At 45.9% G+C, this 18,438-nt stretch overlaps 1 protein-coding gene across 9 annotated transcripts in view; it reads left to right on the top strand.

Annotated features, from left to right (window-relative positions):
• The window catches only part of rims1b (regulating synaptic membrane exocytosis 1b), a 145,065-nt gene that overhangs the window by 11,204 nt on the left and 115,423 nt on the right, over nucleotides 1–18,438 (top strand). The window contains exon 1 of one of the 9 annotated variants that reach the window (XM_061830214.1): nucleotides 17,532–17,821. The exons of the other annotated variants lie outside the window; for them this stretch is intronic. The gene's annotated coding sequence lies outside the window, so the exon portion shown is untranslated. Of the gene's footprint in view, nucleotides 1–17,531; nucleotides 17,822–18,438 lie in introns of those variants that run through there. 9 annotated transcript variants of the gene reach the window in all.

Below are 18,438 nucleotides of genomic sequence, written 5' to 3'. Positions count from 1 at the left end.
TGAGAGACGTGTGGTGGAGCAATCTATTGGGGCTGTGATGGTTGTTGAATGTATGGGAGTTGTGGTTGAAATTGTTGGGAGCTGTATTGAAGCTGAGTTTGGCTCTGTGTAGTGGTGTACTGATGCTGCGGCAACTGCTGCTGGTGCTGCTGCATGGATTCTCTTATTTGGGACACTTACGCTTTATGATCTCGTAAGATGGCCATCTCAGATCTCATCTCTTCCAGCTGAGAGACAACTGCGGTGGGTACTTTAGCCAAGCTTTGTTGCATGAGTGGCTTGTCAGGAACATCGCTTGACTGAACTGAATGACTACTGGCAGCCCGTGGTGGTCCCAGTTACTTCTTCTTGTGCTGTTTCTCTGTCTCATTGGCACATGCTCTGTTTACCTTCTGAAGTAACAATTCATCAGGGGTGTCACTCTGTTTAAAATAAGGCTGTAGGTCACGTTTTATATTGTTGTTCTGCAGGCCAGTTAACACAGTATGGAGACATATTTTGTACTCGATCTGGGTCGTATTTCAAACCTGACTCAGCCTCTTGCGATGCGAACAGGATATTCTGTCTTAGATCAAAGGTTTGGATGAGAAAGTTCTGTGGTGTTTCTCTGATGCCTTGGACTTCAGAGGTCAGCTGCTTGTAAAGCTCCATGGCACTCTTCTCCTGATAGTAGGATCGAGGGTTCTTCTGAGGGTGGGGAACGTTAGATTGACTTTCCCCTCTAAATAGCTACGAAGTTGCATGCCGGGTGTAATTACTCATATTACTTCATCAACAATTTTGAATTCTGGAACCCCTTTACTTAGGCCATGTTCTATTTGACGGGGTAAACTTGGAAACGTCAAACAAGCTTTCTGCTCTGGCTCTCCGATTTGGCCAGATATTGTAAAGCCTTTGTGCCACACGGCAGGGAGGAAATTCTGGTGTCTGCTCTGTGTTAGTGTGCTTGGGCCAGCGGTTTGAATTTCTGTTTGCGGGCTCTTTGTCATTCTGTTTCTGTTTGGCAGCCAAATGAAGTTGCGAAGTCTCATATTCCTTCCGTAATGTTTCCGCTTCTTCCTGTGTTTGTTTCTGTCTTAGAGCAGGGGCTCTGCGAAGATTAGCAATTTCATTGTTAAGTCCAAGCAAGTTAGCCATTCCCTTATCCTTCAGCTCCTCAAGTTCCTCCCTCTGTATGTAGTCTGAAATTAATTTGATGAGAGCTCTTCGACTTTAACCTGTCACAAGTTCTAGATCTTTCCCTGCGATGACTAAAAAGTCAGATATTTCAGCCAATGTTTCCCAAGACAAATCACATAGTTCTCTTATTATCTCAAGCTGTATTTTTTTCTGCCTCCGAAGGAAATGAAGCCATCATTTTGCATTGTGGTGGTGAATGGTGTGATGTGATGCCTTTTCACCTTTAGAATGTGAGAGCAGCTCCCAAGGTATGTGGAAATACCTCAGCTCGCTTTCTCTGTTCACTGATAGGACAACACTGTTGCTGGTTCGCTTTGGTGCTATGGTAGAGTTTAGAAGAGACAGGTGACAGCCGTTGACTTCTTTAGCAGGAAGAACTACTTCCACGCTGCACATATACTGGACAAGGCACCAAAATGTAGCACTCCTCTGTGGAAGGAGCAAAATGAAGAGAAATTAATTCACAACGCGGTGTCTTCGTCTTCAGGACACAATGTGCGCTGAGGGGAGAACACGCGCACCCTCTATCAAGGACTGAGACAGCACCAAATACTCAGTCACAGCAATCGACATCCGTTTGCCGATCAACGAGAAACAACATTCCTTTCACTTCTTTGGCATAACAGAAAATAATAAAGATCAGGAAAAAGAAAAGGTACTTTGCAATACTTAAGCTTCACAGAAAAGATGAAAAGAAAAAAAGCTTTTAACACAAAGAAACACGCATTTCACTACATATACAGGATGGGTGCTCAATGTGTCCATTGCAAATTTCTGGTCAATCGTGTGACTGTGTGGCCCAAAAAAAATGTCAGTGTCTTTTTTTTTCTTTTAACATTTTGGCACGTAACTTTCTGTAACAACAACCTGCTACACAACATCCAATGATGGCCACACACTCTTCTTCCTAGTTTACGTTGCACCGCCCCCTCCTCTGCTCTTAAAGGGGTACACTCATAATTACAAATGTTACAGTCCTTACGCAGCCTACGAATGTGGTTTATAATGACAGGGTGCTTATACGCTGCCCACCACGGGAAATTTTTTTACATAAAAACATGCCTCTGTCAGCAACCATTGTTGGCGAGTGCACATAAGTGGGGACAAATGAAAAAAATTCAACCTGCAGACCAGCTGATTATGAAAACTTTGAACACACTTCCCGTCACAAACCACACACTGTGGCGTGTGAGTATTGCTGTACTGACAATGTTTGGTTATATCTATGCATATGAAAAGTCTTTCTCACATTTAAAAAAAACATTTAGACCAACCTATGTTCATGAATAACGGATGGACGTCTCAAAGGTTGCATGAAGTTTAGTTTAAATATGTATGAAACAGACGACGAAGCCTTCAGCAAAGAAATTGCATTAATGGTAAAAAGTTCTTTTGTCATCATTGGTTAGCAACAGTATAATGTTATTTAAATGAATTTAGAGAATTTAGAGACTTATTGTACTCTTACTCTTAGTTTGGTTCCGCACTGTGGTCAGATCAGTGCCATCCATTGAAGTTACATTGCTCATGAAAAGATTCAGATAACAATATTTACATTCCCATCAGAATATTTTTAAAGTGCCACTGACACCTAAAACATGAAATTTAGTATGTTAACCCCAAAAAAATCAGCCAGAATGGACTCATCCGTTAGATCACAGAACGCCAGAATATTACTGTATATCGATTTTTTTCATCTCCCGCCATGAAAAGTCTCTCTAGGATGTTGTGTTGAAGAAGAACCAGGAAGTGACGTTATTTCTATACGCCTACAGGGGCGGGGTCGAGTGTTTATACCTGTTGTACTGGCGAAAAATTAGCTGTCTTTACTGCATGTTAACCGAAATGCTGCCCCGTATTGCTGGATTTTGCTCGAACCCTCGGGAGGATGGATTCACTCTTCACATGTTTCCAAAAGACCCGGTTCATAGTGAAAAATTTATTGCACAGGTGCAAAGAACAAGAGCTTTGTGGGTACCAAATGACAGGTAGGGGAGTATAGAGCTATTAAAAAAATAGTTGGGGGGGACTAATTTGTCTCACAGTTTATAGCATATGTTACGTGATAATTTAAAATAAATTCCCTTGGTCAAACCAGCAAAATATAACAAAGCACTTGTATTGCGTTTAAGACAATTTAATCACACACAATACAATACAAGACAAAACAATAACAAAATAGACGTACAAAGACAGTTTAGTAGTGTGTAACACGAGTTAACTAGGCAAATGATGTATGGTCACCAAACTTGAACGAGTCTTCCAAATGGGCAGATATTATTTCCAGCAAATGTTCCGGGAAGCCAGTGTGGTGTCCGTGTAATTGTGTAGTTGTGCACTTGTCCGAAAGCAGCAGTATTAGTAAAAAGCTCATTCGACAGCCATCCTTGTCCTTATTCTAGAAATCCGTGTCCAATGACATATTGGAGTCCTTCTCCCAGAATGTGCCAAGGTTTCGAGGCACATGGGCCACCGTTAGTGACAGCGTGGGGTGCTGTTAGTGGTGGCGCGGGGTGCTGTCAGTGGTGGCGCAAGCTGGCGTTAGCGGTGGCATGGGGCGCCATTGTTGGTGGCGCAGGCTGCTGTTTCCCCCGACCCATAGGTGGGGAGGTCGGACGTTCATCTGCTATTTGTATTTGGCACTGCGTGTTTTCAATGTGAGGGATCCAGTGTGATGTCTGGACATGATGTCACAGACAATATGGCCGCCACAGTGATGTCGAGTCATACGTTTAATCTTTGTGCTTTAATAAAACACTCCCAGCTCACTTTTTCCAACTAGTATTATCATCAAAGTGATTAATAACATCTGTAGTTTTGATAACAACACCTATTTTAAAATATATATTCAGGTGTCAGTGGGACTTTAAGAACATTTTTGTATTACAATGAAAATGTCAACAAACCAAAACAAAATACATTGCTAAACAAACCAAGCCAACTATGAACTATAAATTTGAAAGGTTGCTTCCAACTTTGTTTAATTTTTTTTGTTAATGATATCCTCATCTTTTTTTCTTGGTGTTAAACTGGATTATTGCTTGCAGAATATTTTTACCAATGCATGTTGAAAGCTGAACGATGCTCCCAAACAGTTTTAAGGTAAATGTTATGTTGCCTCCTATATTTAAAATACAGAATTATCTTTTTGTGCACTGTATTGTCTGTGCTTTCGTCCTTGATCAGGCGGTGCCAAGGTGGAATTTTAACATTACACATAATCTCATCCTGCACTTTCTACTTTGGCGTCAGACCAGACCTTTCTCACTCAAAAAAGAGAAAATTTTGTCCAGTTTCAGCACTTTTTCTTCTATTATTCACATTCTGCGACAGTCATGGCATCTTAAAGCAACATCATTTCTTTTTTAACTTTTGCCATTATGATCGAGAGTAAACATAAGCAGCATGTCTAGCTCGTCTTTGGTATATTTTGCCCAGACTGTGTTGCTAACTAAAGCACCGGTGGTGGGTGGCAAAATAATGATGTTGTCATTATTAACCACATTGATGGGCTGCGTAAGTACTGGAACATTTGTAATTATGAGTGTACCCCTTTAAGAGCGGAGGGGGGTGGTGTAAGTTCAATTGTGCAGGACTGTGTGCTAGAGCAGCAGGTCATTGTTAGAGAAAGTTCTGTGTGCTGCAGATATGTTAAAAAAAAACAAAGACGTCAGGCTGATGTCAACCAGTTGATCACGATCGACACATTGAGCACCCCTGATCTAAGGAGTCATTCCTGTCAGTCGCAGGAATATTTTTTTCCCATGGTGCAATAAGATACTAGTACTGAAAGCTGTTTTTTGGAAGGTTTTTTTTCATCTTGCCTTCACTCTTTTCTGCCATTATATTTGTCTCTTCCAATGACGTAGAATAAAAACTGGACTGCGCACAGGCCCCTTTCACGTGGTCAACTCCCGGTCAGGGCAAAACATTGCTTTGGGTCTTACAGTGATGTAAGTCCTCCGGATTTTCATGGAATTCCGGATTTTCAAATTTTCATGAAAATTAGTCCGGAAAATTGAGGAAAATTTGCCTAAAATTAATCTGGATATTAGTGGACAACATTCAACAAACATGCCTTTGAGTTCGTTGTTTTGCTTTCACGAGCGTAGCCATGTTGAGGCACAAACACAAGTAACAGTAACGCCCCTCCCCTTGTATTTTTATTTTTTATGTTTATTTCATATACGTTGTTAACTAAACATGCCTCCTCCAAAACAACCAGTATTCACACGGAAACAGGAAGTGCAAGTTAACCGTACTGAGCATGTATGGAGCATGTACGAAAGCGCATGTTCAGAACTGCTTCACTCAATGCGAAACACATTTACGTCGAAAGTCATCAACATCATGAGCCATATCAAAGGAGTATTCAAGGGTGCTCACTGTGTCGATTGCGAGGCAGTGTGATGGCGTAAAAAAAAAACAAAAAACAAAACAACATTAGACAGGAATGTTTGTTCCAATGTATCGCTAGCTTGTTGCCACGAACACCGATTATGTTGAACTAAACTTTCAGCATTTCAAAACATTGTGAGTATAGACCGTTCGTGTTTATTTCTTGACAGGCCAGTGCATTTAACTTCTTTAGATAAAGTTTGACAGATCAATAATTTTCATTGATGAAAATTTTTAAATACCGTTTTACATCATGTTCTACGAATGTCAGTTGAAATTGGAAATGATCATTTCTGAGTTTGAAATTTTAGTTGTCTATTTTAGTTATGTATTTATTTTATTTTTAATTTACTGTTATGTTATATTAATCCAGTAAGTTATTTTAAGGCCATCCCCAATCACACCCCCAACTTTGTCTGCGAGCATGACCGACCACACCCATACATTTTTCAAATGTGAGTGATTTTATATATATATATATATATATATATATATATATATATATATATATATATATTAAAGGCAACTCATTATACTATTAGTATTCCTAGATCTATACCGAAGATAGTGAAAAATGTGGTCGAGTGTATCAGTACAACGCGAGTTTGAGACTTAAATGTTAATAGTAATTACTACAGATCAACTTCTTTAACATGTTTTGCTGTACGGTGTAGAAATTACAGGCTATATTTTCATGTATTTTCCATTCTTCTTCTTTTCCTTTTGGCTTGTCCCGTTAGGGGTCGCCACAGCGTGTCATCTTTTTCCATCTAAGCCTATCTCGTCCATAATATATATAATGTGGAGTAAAGGACAATTTTAGATGTCTTTTTACTGAGTAGTTCACTTAATTCATTTGTCTTGAGATAAGATGGCATGTTTTAAGCATATTTTAATGAAAAATGTGATTTTGTACTATCCAGTGATAGGAGGATGGGGGGCAAAAAAATCTGGGCTTGACACTTGGGGAACTTCTGCCCAGTTTTGTTTTTGGTCAGGACTTGGAAATTTTACTTTCAATTTTTGTTTGGATTTTGTTCACAGATATTGCCAGAATACACCACAGCCATCCATTTTTCAAAAATTTCCCGGGGGAGCATGCCCTCGGACTCACTTAGCAAGACTTAACACCTTCAGTGCTTGCATTTGTATTTTCAGGAATTTTGACGAAAGTCCACTTCCATCTCTAGTCTTATTTCAGGTGAAAGTTGACGTCCTTTGACATACTTACAATTGTACATTGTGGAACATAATAACATTGAATCTGAAGCCCAAGTGTCATCCCTATAAGCATTCTAAAATAGATATTGTAATGAAAAATACATATAACATAATTCACTTCAATGTCTATAGAAAAAAATAAATGTGAGCGGAGAGCGCGTCATCCATGTGCGAAGTTGCAGAAGTGTCATTCTATGATATCCAAGTGGTCGCCATATTGAATGCATCCTTCGTCTGTGACGTCACTCGGACATTCGCCAATGAAAACATGCGGTGCACCCTAAGTATGGGAGACAAACGCGCCCCTTCTGACTTGCAATGAGTCTTACACTGCTGTGGAGGAATTTGGGGCCACTTTTTGGAAAATTGCAAAATAATTCAGCCACATTGAAGGGTTTTTGAGCATGAACCAGCTTTTTTATGTTATACCACAGCATGTTAATAGGATTCAGGTCCAGACTTTGACGAGGTCACTCCAAAGTCTTCATTAGTTTTTTTCTTCACCCTTTCACATGGGTCTTGCTTCCCCTGCTAATTATACGATCCCTCATTTAAGAACTGCATTTTGTATATGTCACGTCCCATCGAAGCGAGAGTAGGACCCAAATGCAGGAACTCGGAAGACGCAAGGTAGTTCAAGAAGAGACACGTTTATTATATGCAGAGGTCGGGGATCGAGCAGGCAGTCCGGTGCAGCAGCGGTAGTTGGGACGTCGGGCGAAGAGAGCAGGTGAGCGGACAGGCAGGAGTCGGTACACAGGAGAACAATCAAAGCAGGCAGAAGTAACGAAGGAGTCAGGCTTACAAGGTCGGTTGGAGAACGGACGTAGGTCGGTACACACAGGTTCAATCATGGATACCGGACCACACGAACGGGACATGAAGATCATACGAACTGGCGCCGGCCAGTTGTCATCGCGGTCATATAAATCCACAGCATAATCAGGCTGCATGAGGCGCAGGTGTGCACCTTCCAATCAGCGCACCTGCGCGGACCCCCGCACAGGTCGTGCTGAAGCGGCAGGATCATGACAGTACCCCCCCCCCCCCCGAAAAGGCACGACTCCCAGACGTGCCTAAACGAAAAAACAGACAATAATTAACACAGGCAGGGGTGGGCGGAAGGGGTGTCCAGAGGAGGAACCAGAACGAGGCAGGCCACTGCTCCGGACAAGAACCTCCCACGACGTCGTTGCAAGATGACCAGGAATTGGTCGCCACCGAGGCTTGGTCAGTAGGCAGCCGTGGATTGGTCACCAACGAGGCCAGGTCATGAAGTGGCTGGGAGCCATCTGGAGCGAATAGGATGATGGAGAGAAGGACCAGTGCAATGACTGCCACCATTCCGAAGTCTCTCCAGCTCCAGGGTGGCTCCACAGAACTCCCCAGCTCTTGTCGGACAGGAACGTGAAAAGGCGGCAACCCCATCGCCATCGCCACCTCCTGGACAGCAACCTGAGAAGGCGGCGACCCCATCGCCATCGCCACCTCCTGGACAGCAACCTGAGAAGGCGGCGACCCCATCGCCATCGCCACCTCCTGGACAGCAACCTGAGAAGGCGGCGACCCCATCGCCATCGCCACCTCCTGGACAGCAACCTGAGAAGGCGGCGACCCCATCGCCATCGCCACCTCCTGGACAGCAACGTGAGAAGGCGGCGACCCCATCGCCATCGCCACCTCCTGGACAGCAACGTGAGAAGGCGGCGACCCCATCGCCATCGCCACCTCCTCCTGGACAGCAACGTGAGAAGGCGGCGACCCCATCGCCATCGCCACCTCCTGGACAGCAACGTGAGAAGGCGGCGACCCCATCGCCATCGCCACCTCCTGGACAGCAACGTGAGAAGGCGGCGACCCCATCGCCATCGCCACCTCCTGGACAGCAACGTGAGAAGGCGGCGACCCCATCGCCACCTCCTGGACAGCAACGTGAGAAGGCGGCGACCCCATCGCCATCGCCACCTCCTGTACAGCAACGTGAGAAGGCGGCGACCCCATCGCCATCGCCCACTCCTGGACAGCAACGTGAGAAGGCGGCGACGCCATCGCCCCCTCCTGGACAGCAACGTGAGAAGGCGGCGACGCCATCGCCCCCTCCTGGACAGCAACGTGAGAAGGCGGCGACACCATCGCCCCCTCCTGGACAGCAACGTGAGAAGACGGCGACACCATCGCCCCCTCCTGGACAGCAACGTGAGAAGGCGGCGACACCATTGCCCCCTCCTGCACAGCAACGTGAGAAGGCGGCGACACCATCGCCCCCTCCTGGACAGCAACGTGAGAAGGCGGCGACACCATCGCCCCCTCCTGGACAGCAACGTGAGAAGGCGGCGACACCATCGCCCCCTCCTGGACAGCAACGTGAGAAGGCGGCGACACCATCGCCCCCTCCTGGACAGCAACGTGAGAAGGCAGCGACACCATCGCCCCCTCCTGGACAGCAACGTGAGAAGGCAGTGACACTGTCGCCACCTCCTGGACGGGAACGTATGGGCGTGCTCGTCGCCGACAGAGCAGGAGTGTGGAGCGTCCGCGGGACGGTCGCCGACGAAGCAGGAGTGTGGAGCGTCCGCGGGCCGGTCGCCACTGGTACTCCAGAGCACGGACGAGAAGCGGCTGTGGAGACGTCGCCACCTCCTGGATAGCAACGTGAGGCGGCATCGGGTCGGTCCCCACTGCCACGTGAGCTTGCAGTCCATCCGTTGAAACAGCAACGTGGGCGTGGCGCGGTGGCGAATCCGTTTCCAGGGCAACGTGAACGAGAGTCGGCAGAGAGTCAGTCGAAACTGACACGTGGGCGTGTCTCGGGAGCGGGTCAGTTCCGACTGCCGCGTGAACTCTGCTCGGAACAGCCAAAACCTCGACGTGGGAATGGCGAGGAGGCGGGTCAGTTTCCACAGCTACGTGCGCTTGGCGAGGTGGCGAGTCCGTACCCACTGCGACGTCCACTTGGCAAGGGGGCAGGTCGGTTTCCACAGCCACGTGCGCTTGGCGAGGTGGCGAGTCCGTTCCCACTGCGGCCTGCGGTCTGCGGGCTTTGCCGTTGCCGGCGAGGAGTGGGAGGACTGTGTCTTAGTTGCCGCGCAGCGGGAGGCACAAGCGAGCGCCCGGCCGGGGCGTCTCCTCTGGCCGCCACGCGGAGGTCCCGGGTAGATGGCCAAGCGGGTTCCCTCGTACAGATTGGTGTACTTGGACCTACAGGGCGAAGTTGGTCGGGTGCTGGAAACGCGGGGAGGCGGAGCAAACTGACTGGGATGAAAAGCCGGGCAAAGAGATTCAAAATCAAAGTCGTCGGAGTCGTACTCAGGCAGCCGGTCATACAAATCGCGGTCCTCCTCATATTCCGAAAAGTCAGAGTCCAGAAGAATATGAAGAGCGGGACGGGTCGTGTTCGGGACGTATTCATACCTCGCTGGCGGAGTGTAAGACACGGAAGCGGAGGACGTCAGGGAGCCTACCCGGATTGGACAGGCTTGGTCCTCCGGCAGACGGTCTACCTTGCGTCGGTCCCGGCGACGCCGGGTCTTTCCTGCTGGGTCCTGTATTGGCCAGTTCGTTCTGTCACGTCCCATCGAAGCGAGAGTAGGACCCAAATGCAGGAACTCGGAAGACGCAATGTAGTTCAAGAAGAGACACGTTTATTATATGCAGAGGTCGGGGGTCGAGCAGGCAGTCCGGTGCAGCAGCGGTAGTTGGGACGTCGGGCGAAGAGAGCAGGTGAGCGGACAGGCAGGAGTCGGTACACAGGAGAACAATCAAAGCAGGCAGAAGTAACGAAGGAGTCAGGCTTACAAGGTTGGTCGGAGAACGGACGAAGGTCGGTACACAGGTTCAATCAGGGATACCGGACCACACGAACGGGACATGAAGATCATACGAACTGGCGCCGGCCAGTTGTCATCGCGGTCATATAAATCCACAGCATAATCAGGCTGCATGAGGCGCAGGTGTGCACCTTCCAATCAGCCCACCTGCGCGGACCCCCCGCACAGCTCGTGCTGAAGCGGCAGGATCATGACAATATAGTTGTTTTCTTTGAATAATATTAAAATTTGGTTGATTCTCTTGAGGATTCAAATATAACCCTAACCAAATATCAAAACACTTAGGGTGGAATTGATCGATAAGAGGGAATTTTTTAATTTTAATATTGATCAATGAATAACAAAAGGGATTGGAGTAAAAAGACACCTTTTCTCTATAGGGCTAAAGTGCAAACTGCAAAAGAGCACGACTTGATAGCTTTGTGTGGACTTGCCTGCCCATTGGTAGTCCAGTTCAGATTATGTTCTTGAAAGGAAGATACCAGACTATCGCAAAAGGGTGGGAATAGCAGTTATTGTTTTTAAACAAGCTCCCATTTGTGCAAAGAAAATATATTTTCAGCATGCCAACATTGAAAGCTTTTATCCACCTCCATTTAGGATTACAAAGTGTGATATACAACAGGATTAACCTGGAAAGTAATTTTCCATTTGACTTGAGTAAATCCACACACAAACCATTGTTGGAGACACAAGGATTTATTACTTTACTGTCAAATATAATAAAAGCAGTCTGGCAATGAATTGTTCACCAACACTGGATGAACATGTAGAAAATACCTAGGCAACAGAGGGAAGCAGGAGAGACAAGAATTTAAGGTTTCTCAACTCAGTAAATGTAACAATGGTTGACCCGAAATTTGCATTGTGTGAGTCTGTATTTGCATGTGCACACACGTGTACATGTGAACACATGCACACACATACACACATCAACACAATACAGTATTCAATTCGCTGGGCCTGTTGGCTGCTGAACTCATCTAGAGGGCAGCAAAGCCCCGTTGCAGTAGCTCTAGGCGTCCCCCACAAGAGGTCTTTAGCTGCAGGGGACCAAGGACAAAGTCCATTATTTTGACTCTCTACAGGGATATAAGATTTTCATTGGACTGCTCTATCAACATGAATAGCCTTGAATTTTATAGGCGTCAATCCCTTTATAACAAGACACAGTTTTAGGCTTGCTTGACCTGAAAGTCACACACCTGATTGTGTTTGCGCTCTTTAAACATTGTACTAATCATTGGCATTGGGAAATTTGGAAAAACAAAAGCTCAGCAAAATACTTATTTAGAAATTACTTTAACTAATGTATCATCCCCCTGAACCGTGAGGCAGTACCATGACCAACATTTGAAGCCCGGTGCAGGTGGACATACCGTATTGCAGTGATTCTTACAAAATTACAGTAATGTTCTTCCGAACATGTCAACATTATGTTTGTACATTACCGTACAGTACTGGGCACTAAATCTTAACATGGGCTGAGCATGGCATGACATTTTTTTACAAGGTTTGATGAAGCTCTCATTTGCCAACAATTGAACAACAGAGCAGCGATACACAAACTAAAGCCCAAAAAATGTTGCAGTTCCGATTTCCTACATTTCAGAACTTGGCTGTTTTTTGTTTTTTTTTTCAAAATATTTTTACTCCATCTCCAGCAAATGGTGCCGCCATTTTCTTGTTAGTTCTCATTAATTCAAGCTCTCTTCTGCATAACATGATCCAAATTTATTAAGGAGTAGTCCAAAAAACATGAAACATTGTCAAAAATCGGACATGGCAAAATATCAAAACGTAACTTGACTTGATTTGGCTCAATAACGCTATGGCATGGGACAATACAGTTACGCTACAGCTGACGTCCGTGAACACACATGCATATATGTACACACAATGATCTGGTAACAAGTAGCATGAAAAACATGGCTTAAATATACAACGTAATCATGGGAGAACAATGTGGAGCAGCACGCACGAGAAAGTGGCACACGGCCATGCCGCCGCCTGCTGCGGCTGCTGGCAAACACCCGACATACCTGTGCTTCTGCATATGCGTGCATGAGAACCACGCTACTCACATATTTATTACGTAATTTTTAGGGTCGGTTGAGAAATCGGAACCACAACCTTTTTTTTTTTCAATGTCTCTTGGACCTCACTGGCCTGCCCCCCTCTTCTTCTTTTGAGGGAGGGACGTTCAGGTAAAGGTATCATTGCCCTCTCCAGGATGGTAATCTGGTATTGCTTGACAATAACACATAAACTGCACAAAACTCTCCTCCACCCATCTCTTTTAAAAAACACCATTGACATCTTTAAACTGGATTGACAGGGATAAGATGGATTCTTCATGACGTCCTTGAATGGCATTGGCAGGAAATGAGTTAATAATTTGATTCAAGCAACATTTTTGAGTGCTCTCTTTTGAGATTTTTTTTTCTGTTCAAACTGCTACACTGTGTATGACCTTGCTTTAGAATAAAACCACGCTAAACACCATGCCTTCGTCTTGGAGTCCTGAATTTGGGTCTGCCCCCGTGCTGCTGGTTCATGACAACGAACTGGCCTGTACAGGACCCAACAGGGAAGACGCGGTGTCAGCGGCCACGTCACCGGGCACGCCGCTTGCCTGAGGACCAAGCCTCTCCTATCCGGGTGGGCTCTGTTATATTGACCTCGCTTACTGCGACATCTGCACCATCCAGGTGGCCTGATTATGTTCCAACCAGGACCCGGTCGCCACCACATATTTTTTTGGACTCTTTTCGGATTACGAGGAAGACTGAAATTTATATGACCGGCTGCCTGATTCTGACTTGGACAAAGACTTTGAATTTTCCCTCCCGGTGATGAGTCTCAGTCAGTTTGTTTCGCGGTCCCGTGCTTCCACCTCCCGAGTGCTTTCACACTGTGAGTCCAAGTCCTCTTTCTCTAATTCTTTTTGGGTAACCCATTTGGCCATCTATCCGGGCCCTCCATGTGGCGGCCAAAGGAAAACGCCTGAGTAGGGTGCCACCTTGTCCCTTCCAATGCTCTGCGTCCTAGCCACAGCTGACATCCGCCCACGCTTTGCCGGCGACCAAGCCACAGCGGACGATCGCTTCAGCCCCAAAGGCGACCAAATCACAGCCGACGTCCATCTATGTCGCGCCAGCGACCGAGCCTCAGCCTACATCCGCCGCCGCCCCAGCGACGACCAAGCCACAGCCGACGCCCATCCACGTCTCGCCGCCGATCCAGCCACAGCCAACTTCTACCGACGCTTTGCCGACGACCAAGCCAGCAGACTTGGAGTCGATGGCGAACCTTCCGGCCCAGATGGAGGAGGGGTCCGCAGCCCCTGAGGTGCAGCGGACCGAGGTCTTTGATGCTGTCTTCCGCAATATAAAGGAGCAGTTAGAACAGCGGGGTGCTGAAATTGCGGTCCTCACGGACAGGGTTCATAGTGCTTTGGATTAATGACCGAACCACACCAATGCCTCAGTATCGACTGATCCGCTGCCGAGCCACGCCCACGCCTCGGTGGCGACCGATCCACTGCCAAGCCACGCCCACTCCTCAGCGGCGACCAACCCCCTGCCAATCCACGTTCACACCTCGACGGTGACCGAGACTCGGCCGCCTGACAACCATGCTCCAACAGCAACCAGTCCCCAGTTGCCTGATGACCACGTCCAAGCCTTGTCGATGACCCATCCATGGCTGCCTCACGTTACCATTTCAGCGGCGAGCTGTCCATGGCTGCCTCACGTTCCTTTGCTGGCGCCGACCCGTCAAAGGCTCCCTCACGTCTGTCACAAGCAAGGCCTGGCCAGTGCCAAGAGGGGCGTGGCCAGGCCACTGCTCTGGGCGGTGCCACCTCTGACACAGCTGTTTCGCATTAGGCACTGGAATTAGACCAAGCATTCGAGATGGAGTTTTGTCACTGGCATTTGCCAGTTCATTGAGTGTGGTTCACCGCATCCTGGGTTACTCCACTATGCGTAAGTTGCAAGTTTATGTGTAGAGTAACCCTTTGTCACAGCGAGCCAGTGCCACCATATTCTAGTCATGTCTTTGTTTATGTTGTTTCATGTTTTTTGGATCCTGCCTTGTTGGACTCCTATGCCGTGTATGACCTTGCTTATAATAAAATAAAACCACGCTCAGCACCATACCTTCGTCTCGGAGTCCTACATTTGTCTCCGCCCCCGAGCCTGTGGTTCATGACAACCTTTTGGTATTACAGTTGCATCTCCAACAACTTTACCTTGATTGTCTTTCTGGAAAAATTGGCAGTTGTCTCTGTTTAATTGTCTGGTCGTTTTCATCTCATTTTATCAGAGCCTTTCTGAGGAGGTTTGTGACTCACAGTGACCGCTACGTTTTCCAAACAGACCTAAGCGTTTCAGGGTTCCTAGGAGAAAAATGTTCATGCTGAATTATGAATCAGGTTGCAAAAATAGCACACACTTGGAAGCTTCTCCTGAAATATTTAAATATTCAGTTCACTAGGTACCCTTGTTGCACTCTCTCTTTTATTCTATGAGCGTTTTTCATTTTTTGCACCCTTTAGAAGCTAGGGGTGGAAAGGTTTACAAAATCAACAATTCTGTCCATATCTCTGTTTTGTGGTCACGGTTTTTGGTTTGGTTCGGGATACGTTGATTCTTAGGACAATCAAATACTCTTGTATAGTAAAACTGAAAGTTTAGCTTCATAGCGTTATTAATTTTTATTATTTTATTATGGCGGCACGGTGACAGACTTGTGAAGACATCTTTAAAAATGTCTGTCTAAGTCTGTGCAGTGTCAATAAATTATGATATTAGGTAACAACTACATACTCCGGTATAACAACTAAGTTATTTTAAGGTCTTGAGATTCCATCCTTAATCACACCTGCAACTTTATATCTGCAGGCAGGACTGACCACACCCGTGTGTGTGTGTTTCTTTCAGCTTGTCCCTTTCGGGGTCGCCACAGCGTGTCATCTCAGATGAATGCATATATATGTTTGGCACAATTTTTACGCCGGATGCCCTTCCTGACGCAACCCTTCTCAGGGAGTGGAGGCCCCAGTGCGAACCCACAACACCTGGTTTACCAAACCAGTACTCTAACCACTGAGCTACAGGGCCTCTCTGACCACACCCATACATTTTTCAAATGTGAGCGACTGTACCAATACTAATACTGACTGGACCAGTAGGAAGTGAGGGTGTGTCCCAACAATGGTGCAAGGCAGAAAATACGAGGTTCTCTGATCAAGAATTTAATGACTTAATTGTAAGAGGGAAAAAAACAGTTTGAATGCCTTCTAGTTTGATTTGCATTGACCGGTAGTGCCTACCTGCCAGAAGGAGTTGGAAGAGCTGGTGGCCAGTATGTGGAAAGTCCGAAAGGATCCTGGCCGCTCTGTTCCTTTGTTCGAGTGGCTTGCAAATCTTCAAAGGTGGGTTAGGGTGGTGCCGACAATCTGTTCAGCGATTTTGATTGCCCATTGCAGTTGGAGTTTGTCCTTTTTTGTGGCAGCCCCAAACTAGATTGTGATGGAAATACAAGGCGGTGATTCGATGACCGCTGTGTTGAACTGTCTCAGTAGCTCTTGTGACAGGCCGTGCTTCCTCAGAAGCTGCAAGATGTACAACTTTTGCCGGGCTTTTTTGAAGATGGAGTTGATATTTATCGTCCACTTCAGGTCCTGTGAGACTGTAATTTCCAAGAACTTGAACATCTCAACAGTTGACACAAGACAGTTGGAGAGCATGAGGAGAAGCTGTGGTGAAGGATCCCTTTTGAATCCACAATCGTTCCTACAGTCTTTAGAGTGTTCAATGCCAGGTTGTGTGTGCCACACCAAAGCTCCAGTCTCGCCACTTGCTGTCGATACGCAGACTCGTCGCTTTCTTGGATGAGGCCGATGACAGTGGTGTCATCTGCGAACTCCACGAGTTTGACAGCCTGGTGCCTCGGGGTGCAGTTATTTGTGTAGAGCCAGAAGAGCAGAGGTGAGAGGACGCAACCTTGGGGTGCCGTGGTGCTGATAGTGCATGTGGATTAGGTGGTGTCTTCCAGCCTCATTTGCTGTGTCGTGCCCGTCAGGAAGTTGTAGATGCACTGGGAGATGGCAGGTGAGACGCTGAGTTGGAGAAGCTTGGAGGAGAGGAGTTGAAGGATTATGGTATTAAACACATCTGAAATCCATGAAGAGTATCCTTGCAAAGGTTCCCTTGCTGTCGAGATGTACAAGGATGAAGTGCAGACCCATGTTGACGGCAGACCTGTTAGCTCAATAAGCAAACTGCGGTGGGTCCAGCTGGGGACCTGTGACGCTCTTGAGGTGGTCCAACACAAGGCCTTCAAATGACTTTATAACCACAGATGTCAAGGCAACAGGCCTGTAGTCTTTAAGACTTGAGACTGCTGATTTTTTTAGGACCAGGTATGATGGTGGAGCGTTTGAAACAGGGTTGGTACTTCACACAGTTCTAGAGACCTGTTAAAGTGCTTTGTGATGACAGGAGCAAGTTGGTCTGCGCAGACTTTGAGGCAGGATGGGGACACAAGATTTGAGCATGGCTCTTTGTATATCTTCTGTTGTTTAAGCTCTGCCCCATGTCTCTTTCATTGATGTTAAATGCTAGAGTTGAAGATGGTGGCGTTGTTGAAGTGGACGGCGTTGCGACTTGGTGGTTGTGTGGAGTGAAAGTGACCTTTTCAAATCTGCAGTAAAAGCTGTTCAAGTCGTTGGCTAGCCTGCTATTGTTGTCTACTGGGGGGAACCTTGCAAACAGGAAGCGTCCAGCGCACTTTTTTTCCCTTTTTTCTTTTTTTAAAGAGGGTTAACAGCAGCTACTTTAAGAGCTCGTCAGATGGAAGTGAGCTATTGATTATTTCCTGCAAAGCAGCAAGCACAGACTTTGCAGTGGCTTGGAAAAAGTCAGATGGTATTGAGTCAAGACTGCCTTTTAATGGTTTCAGCTGCTGAACCGTTTTCTCTACAGTTTTTTGCTCAACTATGTCAAATTCTGACATTATAGTATTGTTTTCCCTGGGTGGCTTCAGATGTAGTATCATTCTATCATCAACCTGATGGATTGTATTTTTTCACAAAAATGACAAGCAAATTCATTGCATTTATCAGGTGTCAGAAGTTCTGGAGTGATCTGATTCAGAAGGTTGTGAGCTTGTTAACCACAGCAAACAGCGTGAGTATTGTTGAAGTTCTTACTGATGATTTCAAAAAGTGTTGTGTAGACTTGACAAACTCTTAATGAAAATTACAAAGATTTTGTAGAGGTTGTGCTCAATTTGGAGTTTATTTTTTTCTCCACCTATGTTCCTACACTTTGATTTAGAGCTTTTGACCATCATTTTTGCTCCTCCACAATGTTCTATGTCACCTCAAGATGGTCTTGGGTTTAACAGGAGTGACATACATTTGATATTTCCAGGTGAAATTGTTCAAATTTTCAACTATCTCAGCATTAACAGTTTGTGGCACAGCTACTGTTTCCATTGTTGTAATAGCAGTACTCTCATTTATGTACCTGTTCTCAATTGATATAGAGCTTCTCTGAACTTTTGGAACAACCTCTAATTAAAAAAAAATACAAAAACGATCAGAAATAGCAATATTCTTAATGTCAATTGATGGAATTTCAACAACCTTAGAGATGATAATGTTTCAGATGTAAGTTGGACTCTTAATATGTTGAGAGAGGTCAAATATCTCATTTTAAGGAAAAGTATGTACAGTTTCTCTGTAGCCCTTTCCAGCCATGTGGAGTTGTACAATTTTGTCTCTGGTGTTTTTGGACAGCTC

The sequence above is a fragment of the Syngnathoides biaculeatus genome, chromosome 9, assembly GCF_019802595.1.
Source record: "Syngnathoides biaculeatus isolate LvHL_M chromosome 9, ASM1980259v1, whole genome shotgun sequence".
NCBI classification, from domain to species: domain Eukaryota; kingdom Metazoa; phylum Chordata; class Actinopteri; order Syngnathiformes; family Syngnathidae; genus Syngnathoides; species Syngnathoides biaculeatus.
Note: the sequence above shows the minus strand (reverse complement) of the source record. Positions and strands in the feature narration are given on the sequence as shown.